We start from the raw sequence: 26,350 nt of genomic DNA, 5'->3' as shown, positions 1-26,350 counted from the left end.
TATCATTTTTAATAACCTGAAAGCACGAGTCATTTAAATAATAAACTACTCTCTGAAGAAATTGAACATGAACTGTCATACTCCCCCTTTCCTTTTTAATTTCCGTTGGTGTTAAGTGACATGGTCAGTAAGCAAGGCATGGGAAGCATTTAATTCACCATGGATCTAGCCGTACAAATGCAGTCTCAGTATGGCGTAAGCAAAACTCCACAGTATCATTTTTATACTTAGGTTTAGTATTTAATTAGTCAAGTTTTCATCCACATCGCCTATTTGTCTACTGAACCCTGCCAAATACACTCTTTGGCAGATGGTGAAATAATGAAATTGCTGGCTTGAAAATCCAAAATCTTGGAGATAATTAGAAGACTTGATACAGGTAACATTTATTAGTCATGAAAAGCTTGACAGCATGGTGAATTTTTCAACCCACACAATTTTGAAAGGGGAGAAAAGATCCTCTTTTTGAATGCCGATCAAATTACACTTCTGTGACAAGAAGAGAGAAATACACTCAGGAAGCTTAGCTGGACAGCTCCGTCATTTAAACACCACCTAAACAGAGAGAAGGAAAAAAAAAACAAAAACAAAAACAAAAAACCTTTATAATGGTGATTCCACTACAGAGCCACAACCTCACAAAAACGTATGAACCACTTTTTGAAAATTTCCTCTGCTCCTAGTTAAACAAATTGCAAGCTCACTAGATAAAAGTGAGCACCAAGAATAATCTTTGTAATCACTAAAGTAGCTGCAAATGAATTAAAATATCTTCTAACTGGTCCTTCTTAATGTAAGCATCATTCTTGGGTTGGGAAGGAGCCCTCTCGTTGTAGAAACTTTCCTGGTTATAGAAGCTTCATGTTTTAACGTTTTACCATGTAGCTATTTCACACCTACCACTCCACACATTAGCTGCAGGGGCAACTTTATCCATATTTTACCAAAGTGCCACTTGTAGACATAGCAAATCAAATTCTGATATCGAAACTAAAAAAAGGGGTAAACAGTATAGCTGATTTGGGGTTCAGAACTCAGGGCAGGTCAGACTGCTGTAACTTGATCATGGACATGGGCTGTCTTCCTGGAGTCAAAGCATTTCCATGCCAAAAAGAACTTTCAAGATCTCCAGCTTCATTTTCTCATCTTTTAGAAGAAAAGAAAATCGATGCTTGGTAAAATTAAGTGACTTGAACAAGCTATACCCTGGAAAGCTTCAGACTTGATCAGAGATGTTCTGACTCCCTGCATCTTGTCTTTCCCACTGCATCATTGCTGCAAGTTTGTATGATGCGGTATCTGGCCAAATTCATTAAGCCTAGTGACCCCAATCATGTTCTATGAATTGACCTAGAATGAGTGTAAAGCCAAATAAAATTGCAATGTGTAAATTTTTGAAAGTTAAATTCAAAAGTGAATAATCAGTTGAAAGCCTTGGGAAGGAAGGAGAGGAAGAAAGATATGGGAGAAAGAGGGAGGGAATGAAGAAGGGAGAGAGGGAGAGAGGGAGGAGGGAGAGAGGGAGGAAGGAAGACAGACAAGCACTTTTTTTTTCCTGTTTTTCTAGTTGAAATAGAATGACCCTTAAAAGGGAAGTTCAGAAGAGAATGACTGACTCTATATATGTTATCAAAGACTGAGATGAATTCTTCTGGCTTATGAAAATGGAATGATAAGCTGGCAAGGAATGAAATATAGCTAAGCAGACAGGAAAGATGTTGAGGCAAAACAAAGTAAAAAGCCAGTGGAAAAGAGAAATCTCTCTTCAAAGGTTTGGACATGTACCATTGAAATCAGGAGATTTAGCTGGTCATACTCTGTGAAATGCGGCCAGGGAAAGAGGGAATATCAGTGTGCAGAAATAGAGATGAAGCCATCATGGAGAAGGTAGGACAGGTGTGAGTCCGGAAGGGATTTAACACTCCAGATTTCACCTGTTTTGGGGGTCTCACTGCATTCCTGCCTTTGGACTCCATAATGCTCTCCACTAGCATTTCAATAAAAGGGCTACTTAGAATTGATTTGTGAGTAAGAGAGCAGCGTTTACTTTGGTCTTTATTTAAATATGACCTAGAAATTTTTTTGCTTTTATGTTTACAATTATTTTGCACTTAAATTTGAAATATGTTGTGATTTCTAAATTCCATTTTATGCAAAAAAGAAATGTAATATAATTTTACTTTGATTCATCTCTACCTTCCCCTTTCTGATCGTGGTCAGTGTAGCTTGCTGATAACAACCAGGAATGTGGATGCTATTCAATCAATTTGTTGTTGTTGTTGTTGTTGTTTTAAGATTTTATTTATTTATTCATTAGAAACACAGAGAGGAGAGAGAGAGAGGCAGAGACACAGGCAGAAGGAGAAGTAGGCTCCATGCAGGCAGCCCAACGTGGGACTCGATCCCCGGTCTCCAGGATCAGGCCCTGGGCTGAAGGCGACGCTAAACCGTTGAGCCACCAGGGCTGCCCTGAATCAATTTGTTTAATATTAAATGTTTTCTTTAAGGAATCACTTTGTCTTTTGAATTTAAATTTGTCACCACGTTTACTGGTATTTATATATATTTCTAAGTGTTTACTGCTATTTCTTCCTTCTTGCATTTTAACTTATAGTTCATGGCATTGATGGCTAGAATATACTTCTAGTAACTATGTCAAGAATCGTGCAATGTAATCTAAATCTTTACATACCTTGAAATGACATATGAATGATACAGTAATAAGTGTAGCATTTGCTATCGATGCTGCATATCCCTTGCACCATGTATTTCCAGCATGTTCCACTTTCCAACTGCCAGGGTCTATGTTTCTGTGCCTGAATAAATTTTTTCACTCCACAGAAAGCTACTCTTGCCTTGCCTGTGCAGTAGTCTAGAAGTTTTGGGGAATCAACAACCCCAGAAAGAAGCTCTCAACCAATGACTGATGATTGGCATGAGGTAGGGTGTGAATGCCTCAGCTTCTTCACCCAAGTGAAATAACTCTGAGACATGTATTTTTCTAATGTCATAAATCATTTTTGTTGAAGCGATTAAAAAGGTGATGAATGGAGGATCATCAGAAAAATCCAAAGTAAACAGTTTGGTGATGGGGGAGCCCAAAGGAAAGCACTTTGCTTCTAGAGTCAGATATTTAAAGTGCATCCAGTACATCTGATGCGCAGGTGAGCAAACACAGGCTCTTCTTGCTGGACTAAACAGAACCTTCACTGAGAAATAGGACTCTGGCCTGGAACCCAGGATCCTGGAGGTCTAGTCTTACAGAGTAGCAGATGTGTAGCAAATTCTGGCAGGAAGCAGAATTCTGCTTTTAAATTCTTTTAAATTCTGCTGAGAATGTGATCAGTGAACAGCAGGGCTTAAGAAGTTGACACAGGGTTGATACCCCTCTAGAATTGGGTTTTTGAAAACTATTTTGCTGAATACTTTTATTTTTTTAGTTATTTTTTAAATATTTAATATTCACTTCACCCTTTTGTCCTCCCCCACTTGTCTCTGGCAACCACCCCTTAATGTTGTATTTTTATGAGCTTGGTTTTTTTGTTTTTTGGTTTTTAGATTCTACGTATAAAAAAGATAATATAGTGTCTGTCTTTCTCTGTCTGCTTATTTCACTTTGTGTAATATTCTCCAGGTCCATCAATAGCATGAATGACAAGATTTCAATTATATATATATATATATATATATCTATGAGAAAGCATACATCTTTTCAAGTTAGTGTTTTTTTTTATTTTCTTCAGATAAATACCTAGAAGTGGAATTGCTAGGTTACAATGATAATTCAATTTTTAATTTTTTGAGGGACCTCTATACTCTTTCCCATAGTGGCTGCACATTCCCACCAACAGCACACATCCTTACAACATCCTCACCAACACTTGTTATTTCTAGTCTTTTTGATAACAGTTATTCTAACAGGTGGGAGATGATATCTCATTGTGGTTTTGATTTGGTGATGAATGAGTGATGTTGAGCATCTTTTCATATGTGTGTGGGCCATCTGGATGACTTCTTTGGAGAAATGTCTGTTCAGATCTTCTGCCCATTTTTAAATTAATTTTTTTGTTTTGTTTTGTTATTGAGTAATATGAGTTCTTCATATATTTTGGATGTTAACCTCTTATCAGATACATGATTTGCTAACATTTTCTTCCAATTTGGAGATTGCCTTTTTATTTTGCGATGGTTTCCTTTGCCATGCAGAAGCTTTTTAATTTGATGTAGTTCCACTTGTTTGTTTTGGCTCTTGTCATCTTTGCTTTTGGTCAAATCAAAGAAATCATCTTCAAGACCTATGTCAAGAAGATTACCACCTGTCTTCTTCTATAGTTTCAGGTCTCATATTCAAGTCTTCAGTCCATTTTGAATTAATTTTTATGTATAGTATATGATCCAGTTTTATTTTATTTTTTGCATGTAATTGTCCAGTATCCCCAATACCATTTATCGCAGATACTGTATTCTTGGCTCCTTTGTTGTAAATTAATCAACCATGTAAATTGTGGATTTATTTCTGGGCTCTTTATTCTGTTCTATTCATCTATATGTCTGTTTTCATGCCAATACCATACTATTTTGATTACTATAGTTTTGTAAGACAATTTGAAATCAAGGAGCATGATGCCTCTAACGATGTTCTTTCTGAAAATCATTTTGGCAATTTATTTACGGTTCCCTTTTTGGAAGTCTGCACAGAAAATGATTTCTTATTCTTATTCATCTGGATCGTAATGGAGAATCTTTTTCTTTCCAGAAAAACCTCTAGAGAAAATTGGTTGTTTTTAGTTTCAGCTACTATGACCCGTTTTCATACAGTTTTACGGTCACATCAATGGGAATTGGGAAAGGATCACATTCCAAAACTGAAAAGCAAAACTAAATGGCTGCATGTGAAACTATGAATTTGTATGTCTATGTTTGGAAGATAGTGGGAGGTGGATAATTTAAGAGGACTTTAAATAGAGTACACTTGAGTCACTGCTGCCTTCTCTTAAAATTTGAAGATCATGAGTGGAGGGCACTAAGCTGGTGCCACAGCCCAAGAGAAGGTAATAAAATAATGAAGTAGCAACCTAGAGCAAAAGCAGCTAAATATGCCTAAAGCAGGAATTTTTTTAGCTTAGTCTTTCTCCCACTCCTAACTATTAAAAAAGCAGTTGGCTGTTTCTTTAACTTAATCCTTTGTCTATTTTAGAGTTGACAAAGAAAATTCTGTTTAAAGGAGACTTTTATATTTTCAAAGGAGAAAAAATGAAGTAAGGTGGCATATATATGAAGAAACTTTAAAAATCTTCATAAAATATATATTTTCCAAGAGAAATGTGTGAAGGGGAGAATCAAATGAGTCAAGGTTTCCTTATTTTCTGCATACTCTCTTGACTTGAGCTCTTATCTTAAAACCCTGCCACATAACTTGGCAGACTATTTCTATCTGTTTGGACAGCAGGTACTCCTGATCTTCTGGATTTCCTCATGAGGTTTTTAAATTCTGAATTCCCTCCAGTGACCCAAATTCCTACATAATGTGGGAGAAGCCTTCACACTGCATTTTGTTCTGTAGGACCACTGGCTTGGGAGTAGATCCAGATTAGTGGTCTTACCATTTCATCTAACCAAAATGCTATATTATTGTCTGCTTTCTCAGCATAAGTGAGGGGGAGTCTTAGACTGAAATGAACTATCTTCATCTCAATCTGGACAATACAAATACTGCTCAGCAAGAGCAAATATCCAGAGGAACACACACTTTGATTGTCCCTTATAAGAAAATCACATGTCTTAGTTCAGCTGGTAAACTTTTCAGCCATAAAGCTGTATTGAGTTCATATCCACAGCACTGGGAGAGACATCAAGGACTTATCTCTTGTGTGCCTTCAGCTCTTGTAACTTAAGTCAACTCTCCTAGATAAGTTGAAACACAGTCAGCTTTTGATTAGCCATATACATGCAAGCATCCTTTGGCATAAATGACCCATACCAGCAAAAAATCCATGAATTAAATATATCTGGCCTTGAGATACATTATGTTATTTTGCCTTCATCAATTTATACTTCCACTTAGGTAAAGAGGGAAAAATGCATATTTCATTGATCCAAAGATGCTTATTTTTCAGATGTTAATATTTCTCAAATTAGGGTGCATTTTATAATTGAGTTATAATCTTTATTGGTGATGTCATTTGGGGAGATTTTATTAAAATATTTTAAATTACTACATCTTAAAATTGATATGGCTCTTAAAATCTTAGATTAGATGAAATACAAAAATTGAAATTTCTTGGAAAGTTTTATCTTGGTAGTTCTAGGAATAAGGATGAAATAGGAAGTGAACTTGGAAAATGAACTTGGGACTATTAGGGATGAAAGTTTTCTAATTTTTTTAAGATTTTATTTATTTATTCATGACAGACACAGAGAGAAGAGGCAGAGACACAGGCAGAGGGAGAAGCAGGCTTGACGCAGGGAGCCTGACGTGGGACTTGATCCTGGGACTCCAGGATCATGCCCGGGGCCAAAGGCAGGCACTAAACCATTGAGCCACCCAAGGATCCCTGAAAGTTTTCTAAATTAACCTTGATATGTATTTGGTTCTCTTGCCTCTTGTCAGTTTTTTTAAGTGCAGGGATTAACTGTTTAATTCATTTATTCAGTACAAAACCTAATCTATTATGAATATTTGCTAACTATGTAGTCATAATGTAAATAACAAGTAGTCATTCATTGTGAGAGGACAATATCACTAAAAAGAAAAAGAAGGACCCAGCATTAAGATTCTGACTTACCATTTTTATTGACCAATTCTATATAATAGCATTATTTTCCATTATCTTGTACAAGAACCTCCCTGTTATAAACATATATGTTGATTTAGGAAAATGCCATTAAATACCCCTGGAATCAAGGATTTTTTTATACCAGTGATTCTCATATGTTTGCACAATAATATCACCTAAGATTTTAGAAAATACTGATATCTGAACTCTATCTCACCCTGAATTAAAGGAGAACACCTGGGAGTATGGCCCTGGCATTTAAAAAAACAAACAAACAAACCAATAATAGAGAAAATCGACAACACCAAGAAGTAGTTTTTCAAAAAGATAAACAAAATTGACAAAACTTCAACTATACTAAGAAAAAAAGAGACAAAGCTCAAAATCAGAAATAAAAAGGGGACATTATTGCCTATGTACAGAAGTAAGAAAGGATTGTAAGAGAGTGCTGTGAACAATTGTATTTAAAAAAAAATCATACATTCAAGAGATTGAATCAGTAATCAAAACCTTCCAAGATAGAAAAGCTCAATTTAAGATAGCTTCACTGATGAATTTTTCTAGACATTTAAAGAAATAATACCAATCCTTCCAAGAAACTGAAAAGGAGCAAACATTTCCTTACTCACTTTATGAGGTCAGCATTACCCTGATACCAAAGCCAAACAATGATATTACAAGCAACGAAAACTATAGATCAACATCTCCTATGAATATTAATAAAAAAAACCCTCAACAAATACTAGCAAACCAAATTCAACCACATATTAAAAGGATTATATGCTGACCAAGTGGGATTTATTTCCAGAATGCAAGGATGGTTCAACATATGAAAAATAATTTACAAACTTAACACATCACATTAACAGAGTGAATGACAAAAAACACATGATGATCTTCATTGATAAAGAAAAGCCATTTGACAAAATTTAACATCATTTCATAACAAATACTCAACAAACTAGGAACAGAAGCAAATTACCTCAACATACTAAAAACAATGTATAAAAAAATCCACAACTAATATAGTACTCAATCAGAAGACTGAAAGTTTCTTGTATAAGATCAGAAAAAAGACAAAGATGCCTGCTTTAATCACTTTTATTCAACACTATACTGGAAGTCCTAGCCAGAACAGTTAGGCAAGAAAGAAATAAAATAAAATAAAATAAAATAAAATAAAATAAAATAAAATAAAATAAAATGCATTCAAATTAGATAGAAAGGAGCAAAATTATCTCTGCTCACAGGCAATATAGATAACTCTAAACATTGCACCCTTCATACAACTGTTAGAATTAATAACTATATTCAACAAAGTTTTGTGGTACACAATCATTATTCCCAAATTAGTGGCATTTCTATGCTACAACAATAAACAATTTGAAAGGTCCTGTTCATGTGCTTTAACAAAACCATCTTTTTGTACAAAAAAAAAAATTAAATGAGATATTAAGAAAACAATGCAATTTATAATAGCATCAAAAAGAACAAAATGCTCAGGAATAACTGTAACAAAGATTGTAAAAGACTTGTACACTGAAAACGAAGTAACATTGAAAGAAACTAAAAGGCACAGATAAATGGAAAGACAACCCATGTTCATGGGTTGGAAGGCTTAATTTGCTTAAGATGTTGATACTACCCAGGGTAGTCTTCAGATTCAATGCAATTCCTATCAAATCCAAACTTTATTTTTCAAGGACATAGAAAAAGCCATCTTAAGATTCATAGCCAAGATGGTCTTGAAAAAGAAGAGGAAGTTCTTTCGTATTTGCTGATTTCAAAATTTCAAGCTATAGTAATTAAAACAGTATGTTAATATCATAAAGATAGACATATAGACCAATAGAATAGAATAGAGCCTGGAAACAAACCCTCATATATAAAATCAAATAATTTTCAACAAGAGTATCTCTTTTAAAGGTAAAAGACAGTTAAATGTTCTTGGGAAAACTGGATGTCTACATGTAAAAGAATGAAGTTGGACCTTAATTTTACACCATGTTAAAAATAATAATAATAATAAAATGGATCAAAGACCAAATGTAAGAGTTAAACTCTATAATTCTTCAAATATATGAAAAAAGCTTTGTGATATTGGACTTGGCAATGATTTCTTGCACATTGTACAATTGTGCATTTATGGACACTATGAACATAGTAAGAGGGAGACTCAGAATGGAAGAAATTATTTGTGAATCATACATTTAATAAGGAGTTAATATCGTAATGTAAAGAACTTCTCCAACTAACTCCATGACAACAGTAACTAAAAACAAACAACTTAATTAAAAATGAACAGAGGTCTTGAATTAATATTTCTCCAAAGGAGATATACAAATGCCAAATAAGCACAAGAAAACATGTTCAACATCACTAATCATTAGGGTAATGCAAATGAAACCCATAATGACATACCACTTTATACTCCTTAGGATGGCTATTATTAAAATAATAATGATGAAAAACCAACAATAACTGACAAATGTTGGTGAGGACATGGAGAAACTGAAAACCCTTGTGCATTGCTGGTGGGAATGGAGAATGGTGCAGGTGCTGTTGAAAATAGAATGACAGTTCCTAAAAAGAAAAGGAAAATTAATCATAGAATTAGCATGTGATCCAGAAATTCCACTTCAGGGATTATACTCTAAAGAATAGATACTTGATGTGGAAATAAGCATAAAGATAGATAGCTTGTCAAGTGTGTATTTCTGATGTGTCTGGCTCCAAAAGTTTATGTTTTTACCCACTATGGTCTTCTTTGCAAAAAGGAAGAGTTACTAGTTCATTCAGGTGGTCTTCCCACTCACAGAGGACTTGTTGGGGTCATTTTCTACTGACAGCTTGACCAACACTGTCACAAGAGGCCCCTTTTGTTTCTACTAAAAGTACATCTAAGGAATTTGTGTCATGTATGGCTTCAGAGGAAGCTCTTCAGAATCAAAGGGCTTCAGTTCGGATCCTAACTATACCATGAGGTCTGCATGGCATTAAATAAGATACTTCCTCTTTCTGTGCCTCAGTTTCCTTAATGGTGCAATGGGCTAATGACTGTATCTAATCCATAGAAGTATTGTGAAGATTACATGATGGAAATCATGTACAGCTTATAGAATTGTGCCCAGAACATTAAACACTCTGTATCTGCAACTACTGTTACTGTGATGTCTTTAAATATTGGCTCTTAAGTTTTACTATTATCCTCTATTTTTACAGTCAGATTTGGAGTGCTTTTATCAATTTCTAGATTGTGTTTCTCTATCCACCACCATGTTGTAAAATGATCCCGCTGATGTTGTTAGGTGGCAAGACATAAGATGAGCTCTGGTTTCCCATTTATTTTCCTGTGAGCAGTTACATACTAATTCTCCTGCGGGTATAATTGTGGAAGAATGAGTCGAGTTATCCACACCACCAAAATTTATCCTGCAATTTCATGCAAAGTGATTTCGCATAAGAAAAAAATGTTATCCTAAAATATGTGCATAAGCTATTGTAATATTTGTGGTTGCAAAATGAAAGCTATTCCTTCCTTTTGCTACACCCTTCAATATTTGCTCAGGTGCAATTTGATTTCCACATGAACTGATTCGGAAAACTTACCAGAGAGTTAGAGTGGTTGTCATTCTGGCCTCTAGTAACTTCTCAAACAAAATCATATTCCCGAAAAATGGTTACATAAAATACCTCTAATAAATCTCTGTGTGTTTGTGCCTTATTATAAACCCCATCGGCAATCTGCCTTTAAGCATGAGCACATTTTTAATCAAGCGGTAAAGCATTCAGAATATAAAGGTCATCAAAGCTGGAGTTGCAGTGAACTGTTCTGTCCCCCTGGTGAAGGAGCTTGGCTGGAGAGTTTATGCAGTTGCCCCAAAGTTCTGTTCCCTGTCCGCCTGACTGCACTTCCCCAGTGACAGCGAAGAAGACACTTGAAGGAGACGATGTCGTTTTACTTATACTCAGGCCCCTAATTCCAGATGGAGAGGGGTTTTTCCTAAGAAAGGAAATGTCTACAAAGTCTCCGCTAAACGTACCTTGCTTCAAGGACCACACAAGTAATAAAATCATAAGTAGTAAAATAAAGCTCAATTAACACCAGAAGTAGATGTTATATTTACAAAACATAAAAAGAGGAAGTAGAAATAGCAAACTGCAATGGAGCTTAGGTCTCAAATCACTTCAGCTTGAAGCCAGTGTCCCCAGTTTCCTATTGGATGCAAGACCATCGCCTCCACAAAGGCGATGACTTCTGATCTCGAAGTCCACTGCCAATATTATGTCCATTTGTTTGCAGATTTATTCTTCAGTGAATTACATGCATTCTCCCAAACTGGTTGGCAGTGTCTTGCTGACTTTTTACAAGTTTGCATATGATGACTTAGCATAAAGAGGAATAGAGAGTAAAGTAACCTAAACATACCCTTGCACTAGCTTTAATTTGAGACATGACTAGTAGGTGAAGTGAAATACACTTTGAAAATAAACACATTTTCGGATGCATATTATCTTATTTCCAAGTATGAGATAATTATATCTTCATCTCTATGTCTAGCTATGTGTTTACATCTCTTTCCATGATATTTATCTCCACAGTGTGACTTAAAAATAAATATTTAGACAGAATTTACAGTTAGCAGATCAATGAGGCATTTAAAGCAGTCTGCAAGTTCAAAAGAAAGTACAGGACTCTGCAAATTTAGTTAGTATTCCGAGTATAATCATGAGTCATCACTGATCTAGAATTGATGGCAGTATTACTTTGAAAGAACGAGCAAATGATGAGCCTAAAGAGACAAATTAAGAAAGGAAGGAAAAAAAGAGCTAGGGGAGGCTGGATGCTCACATTTCTATTATGATTGAGTATCTTGGTCCAGATGATTGGTATTATGCTGACTCTTATAGGAAAAATATGGATGAGACTCATTTTTGATCCCAAATCTTAATTTCCTGTCTAAGTCCAAACAATGTAGAGTAAACTACGCCAATGACTACTATGCCTGTCTGGTCATGGCCACTGGAACACGCCTGTCAAGCAGAGTCTGACTTCTCCTTTCCTGTCTTCCCAAATGCTGTTCCCAAGCTTATCCGTCATTGCCTTATCCATTTTTCTCTTTCTTGTAGAGCCTAATAATCTCTTTTTCTTCTACTTTCCTTTGCTATTTCATTTCCATGTATTTTTAGGACATCCAGACTCAGGAGTATCTCTTTCATTTTCTTTACCTCTCCTTAGATTTATGCTCTATTCACAGCACAGACTAAAAGTGTTCCATGAATACTCACTCCATCCCCCTCCCAACCTTACAAAAAAGCAGCCGGCTACATCTTGTACAATAATATTTTTTTAAAGGTAGAGCCAGAGATGATTATTACTTTTTGCCAGTGACCTGGCTTAATAATGAAAGGCTTTATACACACTAACAATGAACACTTTTTTCCCCCAGTAACAATTTTTAAATAAAGCCACTGAATTGAGGTACTTTTGTTTTTACAGCTGGAAGGGGTCTCAGTGACTATTCAGTCCCACACCTTTATTTAATGAAAGAGGCACCTAAAGCCCAGAGAGACAAAGTGTCTTATCTCTGCATGGCAGCAGCAGGGCTGAGAGCAAGTACCTGGGTTCCCAGGTAGGCTCTTCCCACTGCTACACTGAACCTCTCTGAACCTTGCTTTCTCTCTGAACCTTGCTCTGAACCCCTGCGCTGAACCACTAGGGTTAAATACTGAAGTACAATGTTCTTATCTGTGTCCAGTCACCAAATGGTCGTGACTTTGAAGAAATTACTCGGTCTCATTCTTTGCATTTGAAAAAAACTGCATAATTCTTCATTTCTCTACAGTCCATTTAGAGAGAGAATATATGTGTATGTGTATATACATAAATGAACACAAAGAGGTCCTTTCAAATAAGCAGAACTTTCGAAGGCATCATTTAGAAACTGAGTTTTTGCTCAACAAGCAAAAGCATGATCAAGAGAGGAAATAAATTGCCTTCAGTCTTTAAGCATCAAGAAGACTCTATTTCTTATCCTCCAAGAGCATCATTTAATTACCTCTAGTGTTACCAACTCAATGGACCACCTATCCCAATTAAACAGCAGTGCATGCTAATTATCATTAGACTTAATTGGTTTCCCAATTCAGCAACTTCCCTGATCAAGTCTGCCCCAGTTAAGTGGCATTTATTGAACCACCTGAATCTTGCTTAAAAGAAACAAAAGAAAATTTCCCATCTCAAGTTCAGCAAATATGACCAAGTCTCACCAAGTCACACTAGCCAGTTTATAATTAATTTTGCAAAGCATACCCTGAGGTTGAGTATGGTAAGCGTATCTTCTCCAATTAGAGTGCATATTTTATTACAATCAAATAAGATTAAGCAAAACATTTCTAACAACAATCAGTAAATGTGTGAAAGTTAACAAATATTTACTAACATATATCCCTCTCCTTCTTGTACACTTTTTTTTTTTACCAAGATGTTATGATTATTTCATCCTTTCAGATTTTCCACCCTTAAAACTGTGTTTGGCAATAACACCTGTTCTGAAGAGTAGATAAGCATAAAGAAAGGAGAAATTATGTGCTTGGGCTTAGCCTTCCCAGGGAAATTTATGTGCATAATAGATCCTTTGCATCAGCAAAGTAGATGAATGTAAAATCTGGTACTTGAGAACAGCTCAGGACACGTAGGATCCTAGCTGAATGGTCCTCACAATCTGCATAGATTTCGGAAGGTCAGGGCTGAGGATAGACAGGAAGGAGATGACTCTCCTTCTGGAAGCTTGGCATTTAGAATGGCATATCATATAAGCACATATGTTCTGATGTTGGGGGAAGTGTGACTCTGGAATAATTGTTCCAAGTCTGCTCTGTGACAGCTCAAATGAGCTCATGGGCCTCAAGAGGGTAGATGAGTGTCTTTTAGCTCTTTCTTGGAAGTCTAGAATTCTCATCTCAGACTCTCCCTGCCAAAGTGAGAGCGTAGCAACAAAGAGAAATCTATGATTCCAAGGCTCCTGGTTTCCTAGGTTCCCCCAAGGAAATAATGGGACAAGAGGATAGGTAGGAATTGCTGGCAGAATCAGGTTGTCTTGGGACTACATTTCGTTCCAGAGCAGTAAAACTGTTCACTGTATCTCTGGGGGGAAAAAAGCCCATGGCCACTCGGAGGCAGAGGTGGAGATGGGAGTGGAGGCCCTCCCTAGTAGCCCAATGCATGGGCACCAGCAATGGATCACCCAGCAGTGAGGTGGCATGCTGTCTAATGGTCTTACCAAAGCCTTGTTTCTGGTAAGTGCACTGGGCAGACAAGGGTTTGAGATCAGCAGTGAAAACAGTAAAATGCCCAGTTGCATACTGAGTGGGAGGAAGGGGTACCATCCCATGTAGAGGGCAAGTGGTAAGAGCTCCTTGAGTGGGGCACTTCACCACTCTCCTTCACCAGAGCAGCTCCATCCCAGATGGCCTAAAAAAAGGCCTATTCAGGAACCCAAGGTTAACTAGAAAGAGGAAACTCTCATGAAGTTGGTGGTTACCTAGAAGCTACATTCTCAAAAACATGGAAAGGATGGACATTCCTCAAAAATTGTCTTTTTTTCCCCCTGCATTCTAGTGATATTGCATCAGAGGGGCTTCTTATGCCACCAATAGAGAATAATTTATAATAATAATAACAATCACGATGATGATGGGAAATAATATCATCACATTTGATCTTAGCTTTCTTTAAAATGCTTGAAATTTGGGCCAAGGGCTCCAAAAAGAAAACAAGAATGTATCACATAGAGCGCTTTCCCTTTTCTTGAGAAACTAGTGCACGTTTAGATTATATAAGAGTTGATGGAGCCCATTGCTAGAGTAGAGCCCTTTATTGGCAGCATGAAAACATGGAAAGTAACCTAAATTTCTAGGATGCTATTTAACTAATTAAATCAATGTTCCTAGTAATATGTGAAATTACCTCCAATACAATTTCTATGTTTTCTCATAATTGAATTAAACTGTTCTGGCCTAAAGCAAAATTGTAAAGTGGAATCATTGGAGGTGGAGCTGGATGAAATATTACTCCTTATCAGTTACTCCCAGGTTCTCATTCTACATCTAAGGTTCACTTTGGTCCTTTAATTATGAATGGATTTGGCCCAAGAAGAACCAAGTTTGCCACTTATTGTCTAGGAGTGATTCTGTTATTCATGGTGGAAGCCTCTTAGAAACTTCCAACTGGGATTTCTGATTCCTCCCTTCTAACTCAAACTGGATAAGATCTGCTACCAGTTATTCACTGCTGGCTTTCTGAAGATCTGATTGGGTCAAACAGCAATGTGTCCTCACACTTAGATGCATTCTATCTGCAGCAGGAAACTTTTCTTAGGAAGTGAGGGGACACAGCCAGGTAACAGGAAAGAATGGAGGAACATGAGCTACTCCAACTGCAGGGGCATCACTCTGGTACTTGTCAGGGAGTATATGATTAAAGTTCAACTATTTGTAAGATGAGTGGAAAAAAAAAAAGCCTCTGAACATTGATGCGTGTTCTTAAACTAGTTAATTAACAATAGAAGATTAAAAGCTATAAAGATCTGTCAAAAAATAGTACTAATTACGGTTATTTATGTGGACTACTAAACTATTGGCCTGAAATGTCATGGAACAACACGTATCATTAAATATGTGTCAGATTAACTTTGTTGTAAATTGTATTTCATTCATTTTCTGTCATCGGCAATTATCGAACACCTGCTATACGCAAGATTGCTATTTTTTTTCTCTTTTTTTTCACTCATCTCCAACTTCCTCCTTTTAGCATCTCCCTGTCTTTCTCTCCTCATCCCTGGTGATCATGAGATAGCCCTGTCATAACTGCATTTATTGGTTGTCTACCAATGCTATTCCTTATCTTTGCTGAGGAAACCAAATTTTCTTGAGATACATTTTTTTTTCCCACCATGCAGCCAAGTCCTTGAAAAAAGGACAGCCTTAGCTCCAATAAATTTTGATTAATCTAAATCAATTGTGGTAATTTCATTTCCTTTATCAATGATCTGTTTAGAAAGGACCAAGTGACCCAGCTCTGGCTAATGAAATATGAAAGGAAGATCACTGGAAGAGCTTCAGAGAAACATTTCTTAGCTCTTAAAGGATGTCCAAAAGAAAACACAGGGTTTTTTTTCTATTTTTAATATTGTATTTTGACCTTTGACCTTGAAATATATGAATGAGATACCTGAAGCTAGACTATGAGGAGAATTAACATATCCACTGAGGGTAGAAGATGAAAGAGATGAAAGGAAACCGAATTATCTATGATACTTTGAATTACTTAGTGATCAGACACTAGAGCCATACCACTCAGTGTCATATGTTACATGAGATAATATGTGCTTATTATTTAAGCCACTTTGGGTTAGATTTCCTGTTACTTGTTGCTAATTGTATTTACAGATATAGCAGCAAATTGATTACATGATAAGATTTGGGGGTCAGGCAGACCTGACCCCCAAATCTGCATAAATCTGTTTTTATCCGTAAAATATAAAATGCGTAATATATGTCTAATGCATAGTATTTGCACAAAGAGAGTTTGTTAATAATTAAATAATGGTCTGAGTGACATAAAAACATTAACAAAGTAAAAAAAATATTAAAAAAAAATATTTAGATAGGACATCAAGAACAGTATCAAGTGGTATAAAACATGCAACTCTGATTTGGATTTCTGTTTTCAAATTTCAGAATTCACCTTCCCCGATCATTGAGTCAGAACTGAAAAATTTCCAAAAATTATGCCACAGCTCTGAATGTGTCTAGGGCTGAAACACAGAGTAGCAGTAATTGAGGGAAATTTCTTTTGAGCACCTTTTAACACACTGCTATGTCCTTCGGGTTACACAAGAATGAATAAGACACCTAAACAAAAGTTAAGTTTGAGAAAATAAAGCTAGTGTCAAACTTTAATTAAAAGTATACATAATCATGTTTATTAAATGGCAAAAAAATTAATTTAAAATGATTTTACTGGGCAGCCTGGGTGGCTCAGTGGTTTAGCACTGCCGTCAGCCCAGGGCATGATCCTGGAGACCGGGGATCGAGTCCCACGTCGGGCTGCCTGCATGAAGCCTGCCTGTCCCTCTGCCTGTGTCTCTCTGCCTCTCTCTCTCTCGTGTCGCTCATGAATAAATAAATAAAATAAATTTAAAAATAATTAAAAGGATTTTGCTGTCAAATTGTTTATTTGCTTGCCATATAAGGTATTTCTTAGTATAGAAAAGTATGTGTGTGTGTATTTCTGTGCATGTGTGCATGTGTGTGTGTGTGTGTGTTCTGTGTGCATGTGTATGATACAGCATTCTTTATCTTATCCTTTCATATTAAAAATAAGTCAATTTAGGGGTACCTGGATGCCTCAGTCAGTTAAGTGTCTGCCTTCACTTCAGGTCATGATTTCTAGGTCCTGGGATTAAGCCCCATATTGGGCTCCCTATTCAGCAGGGAGCCTGTTTTTCCCTTTCTCTCTCCCCATGCACCCTGCTTGTGCTCTCATTCTCACTATCTCTCTTTCTCTCTCAAATAAATAAAATCTTTTTTTAAAAAGTCAATTTATACATGGGACGAACTAAAAACTGGAAGACATATATTAAAATATTTGCCATAGCTAATCTAATGGCTACCCTCAGTTGTCTAAATTATTATATTCCCAAAGTACATCACTTTCTCAGAGCATTGTATTTAAACGATAAATCTTTTTTTTTTTTAAGATTGTATTTATTTATTCATGAGAGACACACAGTGAGAGGCAGAGACCTAGGCAGAGGGAGAAGCAGGCTCCCTGTGACCCCAGGATCACAACCTGAGACAAAGGCAGGCCACTGAGCCACCCAGGTGTCCCACAATAAATCTTTTTGAAATGGAATATTCAGATTGAAGAAAATAGTGCTTTGAGATTATTTCATTTGAATAACATTCTGTGCAAACTCTTAACATATTGATTTACAAAGAGGTCTGAGAAAGCATTCCAGAATATTGCTCAAGAGCAGTAGATATAGAGAAACACCATCTTGGGTGCCTTTAAGTGTCTGTTTGAAAGTTTCCTACTGGTAAGGTACAATGTCACACATGAATGTCTAAGAGGAAAGGCTTATGCTTCTTAAGGTTTAGGAACACATCAAATTGATGCTTATATCCATTCTCCTTATTTTTACTTTTTAAAATTTTTTCCCTTAAAAAAAAATGCCTTCTGGGGGCACCTGGGTGGTTTAGTCAGTTAAGTGTTAGACTCTTAATTTTGGCGCAGGTCATGATCTCGAGGTTGTGAGATTGACCCCTGAGTTGGGCTCCACACTCAGTAGCGAGTCTGCTTGAGATTCTCTCTCTCTCTCTCTCTCCCTCTGCTTTCCCTTCCACTTATGCTTTCTCTCTCTAAAAACATAAAAAATGTCTTCTGTAGTAGACACATGCTCAAAGATGTAACATATTTGAAAGTAATTTGAAGCCAAATACTTAGCTCTGGAATGGTGGAGGATGGAGGAACCTATAAGAGAGATTAAAGTAGATAAATTTCTTAGAGGAATAATTATAATTAGATCATATTGCTTATCCAGAAACCAAGGAGTGGGAAGAAATGCGTAGGAAAGGGGTTCACTCAACAAATGTCCAGTGATCACTATGTGCCATGCAGCATGATAGGTGTCGGGGACACGTATGTTCTGTTAGAACTTTCTGTCAGATTTACCATTCAACAACCCATTCCACACACGTATCTGGCTGATGTTAATTTCCAAGGTAAAGTGTTAAAAATGAAAATAATGAGTACACGTCAAAATTATTTAAAATATTTATATTGGTTATATCCCAAGAAGAATGTTATATTTTGTCTTATTTTTAATGAAAAGTTTATTGTCAGAGGAGAATCTCTTTACAAGCAGTTGCTGGGAAAAAAAAAAAAAAAGAAAAAAAAAAAAACCTGGATCTGGGATATTCCAGAGATCTCTGGCTGAGGGACATTCTCTGCTGATTTACAAAGTGGCAATCTGATTTTTCTTTCCCACACCTGGAGGAGCTCAGCAAACAGCAGCTCACAGGTGTCACCCAAGTGTGGCTAAGGCCGGCTCCAGCAAGTCTAGCCAGGATCTGGCTTAGGTATGCCCTGTCCTTGGAGGGGGCCTGCCTCCCGTGAGCTTGGGCTTGAGTACATGCATGTGGGTGGCTGGGCATATGTAACATTCTGGGTTGTAACTCTCCACCTTTCTGCATCTAAATAGTAGTCAAACACTTAAAATAACATTAAGACACGTTCCAGCTTGTCCTGCCAGTCAAAGGGATAGCAGGGGGAAAAATTGAAACCCTGCATTTCAGAGCCCCAAGGGCTTGCTGATTTGTTAGGTTTAGCGGTTCAGAGGATTAAAAAGGCAGCAATATTAAGAAGGAAAAAGAGAGAAGAAAGAGCCAGCATATCCATTGAAGCAAATCTAATGGGCTGCTGGAGCACAAGAAGAAAAGGTTCTACTACCTGAGCAAATCTTATTTATTATTCTTGCTTCGCAATTAAAAATTTTTTAAAAACTAATAATAATTTCTTAGACATTTGTCTTTTTTTGCTATGCTAGTCACATTCCCCAAATCCTTTATCAACGCTGCTCTGCATATGAATGGGCTGTAATTGAACTGTCACATTCATGAAGGTCAGTAACCTTTCATTAGTAAGAATGTGTCTTTCTTGATAAATTATAAAGTCTCTGAGGATTTGAAAGCATATTTTAAAAAAAATTCTCTCTACTATACCTTGAAAAACAAAATACAGATTTTTTTCTGTTATTCTGTGTATGGGGTAGGAGAGAATGATTGCTTATGTTTCTGTTTAATTTGCTTTGTGTAGGTTTCTTCCTTTCTCTTTCTTTCTTTCTTTCTTCTTTCTTTCTTTCTTTCTTTCTTTCTTTCTTTCTTTCTTTCTTTCTCTTTCTTTCATTCTTTTCTTTGTTTTTTGAGTAAAGAGTGGAGAATCCTCTCTATACCCCACCAACCTTGGCTATTTTGTTTTTTGTTTTTAATCAGCAGCACTATGCAAAATTGTGTTGTGTGAGCTTTTCCTGAGTCCTTCTTATAAGCAAAAACGGAAAACTTGAACTCCTTCTCCAAAAAAAATTACAGCTAGTTATACTGTCTGTTGCATTAAAAACAGTAATTATGGATGTTTTTCTTTCTCCTTATAGCACACTTCAGCATTTGCCATGGAAAAGACCAAAGTCATTATGTGCAAATGAAGACCCACCTGAGTTATGCATATTCTGCTAATCCCACCCAATGATTTAACTGGTAATTAACTCACACAAGCACTCAGCCATCCCACCTTTGCGTTCAAGATGGCTGACCCCAGAGCATTTCACGTCCTGCAGGAAATGTCTGCTTCTGCTTCCATGTAATTGGACTTGAGACCCCTCTGGGGATTTTCAACCAAAGCTGCAGACTTACTCAACCAGGACCCACTCCCAGCAGCCCTTTAAGTCCAACTGATCTTTGGTCAAAAAGTGCAAGTTATGCATGCCTTTTAATGCTCACCAGTATTTTAGATGAGGAACCTGGGAGATAGCCGACAATTTGGGACATAGTTTCTTTATTCAGCTTTATCAACTTTAAATTGGATTAAAAAGATTCTTGTGGCATTACTGACAGTGTAAAGCCCTTAAACCACTTAACATGAATTTGAAAGACAATGGCGCAAAGACGGAAAATGAAGTGACAGAAAGGACTCCATGCACTATTGTTTCTGCCACATTGACAGCCTGTGTGCCTATTGGACACACTTAGAGCTTCAATTCCTTAAGAACTTGCTTACCACTCAAACATGTGAACAAGCATCAGTGCAAAACATATAATCTGCGGATGGAAATTTTAAATTTTCATAAAAGAGACAAAGGAAAATAGAAGGACTTGAGCATGAGATGACTCCACTTTCAAAGAATGTTATCATCATTTGCAGTTCTATGCAGTGGCATAGTGCGTGTATTAAAAAAAACAACCTTCTTATCAGAAAGATTAATATTTTCCTACAGTATTAGTTAGGTTCCAACTAAGAAAATAAGACCAATGCCAGGTAATTCAAAAGGCGGAATGTAACAGTGGTAAATGTTTTCAATGCCGCTAGCAGAGCTGAAGGAGGAACTGGTTTAAGAAGGTGAGTAGCCACTACAGAAAGTTCATAACCACCCTTAGGGCTAGAGGGATAGGAGAGGAGATGGTATCAGTGAGGCCTTAATGCTGATGGCAGGTACCAATACTTGTGCATTGGGAGGTCACAGCTGAGATCTACAAGTGCTCTTCTAAAACATGATTCCAAAGAAATCAATCTAATCATTCAGCCAAGTCTATCCAATTTTATATCCAAATAGTTCAGCTGAGGGAGCTGGAATTGTAGCAGGTGTGTCTTGTGGGAGCTGGGAACTCTAAGGGAGGTACTGAGGAGTGGAAGCTGATGCCACTGGTAAGACACAAAAGAGACCTTACAAAGCAGAGAGAGATGGGATTAATCTGGTATCTCCTTCTTCTGATCCTACAACCTCCCACCAGTGTCTTCTGTTTTAGAACTTACCTCGAAGCAACTTGGCCCAGAAGTCTGGGAAATGTTGGTACAGGGTTCCCCCTCAGGGTTCCAATGGAAAGGGCATTGAAGACATTTGAGAGCAAAGAGGTAGAAGGCCATCAGGACAGCTCTCCCCCTGGAATGTGCCATCTAGGGCAAACACTATCGTTGCCCTGCTAGGTTCTGCAAAGAGGATACACAAGCAGGGAATAAAAACCTATTCTATTAGAATAGACAACAAGTTATCTCATTCATCTTAGTGGTCAACTGAAGTCAACCAAAGTTCCTGAGAGATTTCTCAAAAAGTAGAAAAGAGAAGCTCATCAGGTGTGAAGCTCACCACAACAGTATCAACACAGAGTTCACAATTTCCTGGGATGGCCTCCATGGTTCCTGTTGGTTTGGTGGTACTTCCTGCAGGTGCCGATGCATGTGCTTTGGGATGTTGAAAACCATGCCTGCACCTACAAAATATGGTTTCAAAGAAATAAAACATTTAAAAAAAATATGTCAGAATTCACATGCAAATAGTTTTTCTCCTTTAATTTCCTTGGCAAATTTAAACTTTAAAAAAAAAAAATCAAAGTAAAAATCTTTGAATAGTGCACATGAAGGATAGACTATTGTTAGAAATACATAAAATTCTACTTTGGATTCTTTTTAAATTTTTATCTCTTTAGAGAGGGAGAGAGAGAGAGAGAGAGAGAGAGAGAGCGCATGAGTGGGGGGAGGGGCAGAGGGAGAGAGAGAATCCCAAGCTCGTTCTACGCCTGGCATGGAGCCTAACACCTGAGATCGGGACCTCAGCCAAAATCAAGAGTCTGGTGCTTAACTGACTGAGCCACCCAGGAAACATTATTCTTCACCAGGAACAACCTAACCATTGTGGTTACTTCTCCTTCTACAGATAAGAAAGAGTTCATATGACAGACGAAAGCTAAAGGAATCATCTGGTACTTTTGATGTAAGCTCAGAATTTCTAAGCCCTTGGAGAAGGAAATTACCCAGGATTCACACCAAAATGATTCCTTGGGTTGATGTCCTTGCTCTAAAAGTGGTTTCAAACTGGAATCCAGCAATCTCCTAAGCAGTACAAAGCAGTGTTTGAAGGGTAAAGGGGAATGAAGGTAGACACAAGAGAGGGGAGAACTGTCTGTGCCCTCCACTCCTACCTCAATCACAGCAGCTTCAATAATTGCTGTATGGATGTTGTGGTTCACTTCCTAAATCATTCTACTAGTCCCTCATTCTGAATTATGAGAATTTTTTAGTTTCTGATTAGTCCTCAAGCCAATCACATAATCTCAAAGTCTCTTTTACTGATTGGTTCACAGACCCAGGCACAACCCAATCAGTGGATGCCATTCCCCTCTAGGTACATGGATCTGGTGGTTCATTGAGACCAAAGGGAAGGAGCTTAACCCATGTTAGGAGAGAATTCTTTCTCCCACCAGTTGTGAACAAGGCAGAACTAAAGCTTCAGTATGCATGCAATCATCTCATGACTACTGAGGAATCACGTGGGATAAAATAACAGTGGAATTTGTAGGATAGAAAAAATGAAAGAACCGGTTCCTTTATGAAACTATTGAACAACCGAATCAATCAACCCTAGAACTCACTCTTATATCTGGTAGTCTTTTTTTTTTTTTAAAGATTTTATTTATTTGGGGATCCCTGGGTGGCACAGCGGTTTAGCGCCTGCCTTTGGCCCAGGGCATGATCCTGGAGACCCGGGATCGAATCCCACGTCGGGCTCCCGGTGCATGGAGCCTGCTTCTCCCTCTGCCTGTGTCTCTGCCTCTCTCTCTCTCTGTGTGACTATCATAAATAAATAAAAATTTATATAAAAAAAGATTTTATTTATTATTCATGAGAGACACACAGAGAGAGGCAGTCACAGGCAGAGGGAGAAACAGGCTCTCCGCAAGGAGCCCGATGTGGAACTCGATCCTGAGCCAGAGGCAGACTCTCAAGCATGAGACACCCAGGTGCCCCTTACATCTGGCAGTCTTCACACACAGGTGATGATTTCCCTAACCTTTCAATCTATTCCTTGTGTTGATTTCCAGTCACCAGCAGCAAAAACCATAACTGGTAGCATTCTATCTTTAGAAAGATTGAAAAGTACTGCCCTGGAGAAACTTCTAAGAAACCTCAGATGTTAGATGGTTTTGTTTTCCATTTTCCATCCTCTATCATCCTTTCCTGCCTTATGCCGCCCCTACCCCTTCCCTTCAGCCCAGCATCGTCCTCATTCTGAGCCGGGCTGCCCAGGATCTTGCTAGAGGGTCTTCCCCGGACCTGAGTCTTCACCCGACGTTTAGTTACCCTGTGTTGCCTGAAGCCAGTTGACTGGCATCATTGATGAATTTTTTCATGGCTGGTAATGGCAGTGGAGACTTTATGTGAGATCACGGTGCCTTGAATATAACAGAAGATTTATATGTGTTGCTGGCTCAATAAAAGAATTAGTGAAATAAATACGTGATATCATCTATAGGGTATTTATGATTGATGAGAGAACTTATAAAATATTATGTCAGAACCCCAACAGACGAACCTGTGATTGAATCTCAGACCCAGCGGCCAGGCATGGGACATTTCTGCAAAGAGGTGCCTTCTCGGAGCTTTTTCAATCATTTTTCAATGAAAGCATTTATTTAACCATGTACTTCACTTTGCACTAAACCAACCTAGGTGGCAAAGGTACTCATAATAATAATAAAAAAGACCTGACCACTGGAGACAGGTGTTGGGAAACGCACCCTTCGTGTTAGCATGAACACCGTCCAACATTCGAAGAGCGCCTCACGCGTCTCTGCTGGGGCCTGGCAGCCGGCCCTTCCAACCCCCTTCCCGTTCTGTGCTGCTTCATGTTTATACAGCGAAAACGAAACTGTTGCCAGTGTTAATACAGCAGAATTTATAAGCTGAGAAGAGAACTCAGCATGCATTCCCTTTTCAAGTGAAACAGACTGTTATTTTCGGAACCAACTGAAGGGTGGAGACATTTCTTGGAAACCAGAGGAACTGCTGATTCTCTAGATCCTTTCTGCTTCATGGGACCCACATCTCATGAGGCAGGCAGGACCAACCCACAGAAAAGCTTGGTCTGACAAACCTGTCCCCTGAATTATAGAAGGCAGATTCATCTGATGAGACCATTCCTTCTAGGCTCCAAAAAGTCTTACTTACTCCTCTGGTCCAGAAAGAGGTGCCAGGGACTTGAAATCTGAAACATTGTTATTAGAGGGGGCCCATAGCCCAGAGTCTATTTCTTGCCCATTAGGGGGGTGCTGCAAAGCCAGACCCTATCTCCAAAGCTGGACATAGGACACAAAATCCTAATCCCCAAATAAATGTATTGAGATTCTATAATAGACATCATATGTATCCATGTCATATCCATTTTCTTTTGCTTCTAACGTAGCAACTGAGGTTTTTGACTGTAAACATTCATACACATACACTTCCAAATTCCAGGACCAATCTTAAAGAAAGCAGGAGGTAAGATTTCCTAGAATAACTGCATCAAATCTATCTTGCTGGTCCCAACCCAAATTCAGTAATTATAGCTCTCCAAAATTGGGTTTCTGTATCCCCTCTAGGTCTCCCAGTGATTTTACCCTTGTATCCAGTCTCCTAATTACTGAGTCTATTATATTTCTTTAAGGCATCTGACCTCTCACACCTTCCCTCTGAGACTTCCATGGCTCTTTTGCCAGATTACTGGCCTCTCTAGATTGTGGACTTGAAGCGGCCTTTGTACAGTGTAACTTTCCACCCTACCTTGAAATTTTAGACTTATTGTTAAGCTTACATTTCTATTTGCCTGCCCTTGCAACCATGTGCTGCCATGTATAGATGCTCAGCTTTGGCCTAGCCTCATGCGATCTATCTGGATGACAACTAAAAACCAGTTATAATAGAATATTGAGCCCTTGAGACATGATGCCCAGGATCAGAATGGGTCAATTATGCTGATTATCCTGCTAATCCCCACCATTAGGATAAAGAGCCATGGTATTCAATGTAGTGTAGGATAGGACTCTCAGGAATAAAGCTGGAGGGTCCCTAATGTCTGGGAAGAGCTTGGTAATGATCCACATCGCATTCCACTGTGATGGCTTCAACCTTCACAGCTGGACACATATCACCTATATGATGAACTTGGCTTTGGACACTAAGATCCAAACTGGAGCTAGAAAAGCATGACAGCTGCTTAGTGCTATTTTGAGTTCCTTGATGTCTGGGTGACTGTCTTACACACATTTTTTTTTCCCTCCTATTCTTCCATTGCTAAACCACGCATGTCTTTGACATAAAATATTATATCTATTGTATCTCATAAAATCCCATTAAAGTTTAACATTTCTGGAGCTATAGGCAGGCTTCCAATCTGTTGCTAGTCCATCAGTACTTTATTGGAAACCGTTCATTCAAGAATTATTCACTGCTATTATTTTCCAGTGTAATTGGTGAATGAGAAGAACGGGACCTAGAACAGATAAATTTTGACTGCAGAAGAGAAATAAGTTATGGAGAAATAAATTTCTCGGAGTTTTCTTTTGGTGGAGAGGGTAAGGCAAAAGCTAACCTGGAATGAAGGCCTGGGAGTGTGCCTCTAGGATTCCACTGTAGCATTGCCAGGGAATAAAATAATCCCAGACACATAGAGGTAACAATAGAGACCGACCCTCCAACTCTGGAGGGAACTGACTGCCTCCCTTTATTCTCTATTTGCCAAATACCCAGCTCTTCCCAACCTCCTTCCTATTGGAGTTCTTTCAACCAAACCAACATAGGCATGAAGATGTTTGCTACATTCATCTTAAAATTAACCCCAGAAGCCTATAAAATGTTGAAGTTAGCTAGAGAAACCTATATAAAAGTATTTCGATTTCCCAAGACATACAAGGTGGGATTAAGGCACCATTTTTTTTCCAAGAAGAGGCATCAGGACTGTAAGATTAACAATGTCGGTTCAAAG

At 37.8% G+C, this 26,350-nt stretch overlaps 1 long non-coding RNA gene across 3 annotated transcripts in view; it reads right to left on the bottom strand.

Annotated features, from left to right (window-relative positions):
• Positions 1–6,768: 6,768 nt before the first annotated feature.
• LOC144306427 (uncharacterized) overlaps positions 6,769–26,350 on the bottom strand; it is a 43,908-nt gene continuing 24,326 nt past the window's right edge. For all 3 annotated transcript variants that reach the window (XR_013373544.1, XR_013373545.1, XR_013373546.1), the window contains 3 exons: positions 21,698–21,815; positions 21,367–21,540; positions 6,769–9,359 (listed from right to left, as the gene is read on the bottom strand). This is a non-coding gene — a long non-coding RNA (uncharacterized LOC144306427). The remainder of the gene's footprint in view (positions 9,360–21,366; positions 21,541–21,697; positions 21,816–26,350) is intronic.

This window comes from Canis aureus, chromosome 37 (assembly GCF_053574225.1).
Source record: "Canis aureus isolate CA01 chromosome 37, VMU_Caureus_v.1.0, whole genome shotgun sequence".
In the NCBI taxonomy this organism is placed as follows: domain Eukaryota; kingdom Metazoa; phylum Chordata; class Mammalia; order Carnivora; family Canidae; genus Canis; species Canis aureus.
The sequence above is the reverse complement of the archived record's forward strand: the minus strand, read 5'-3'. Positions and strand labels throughout refer to the sequence as shown.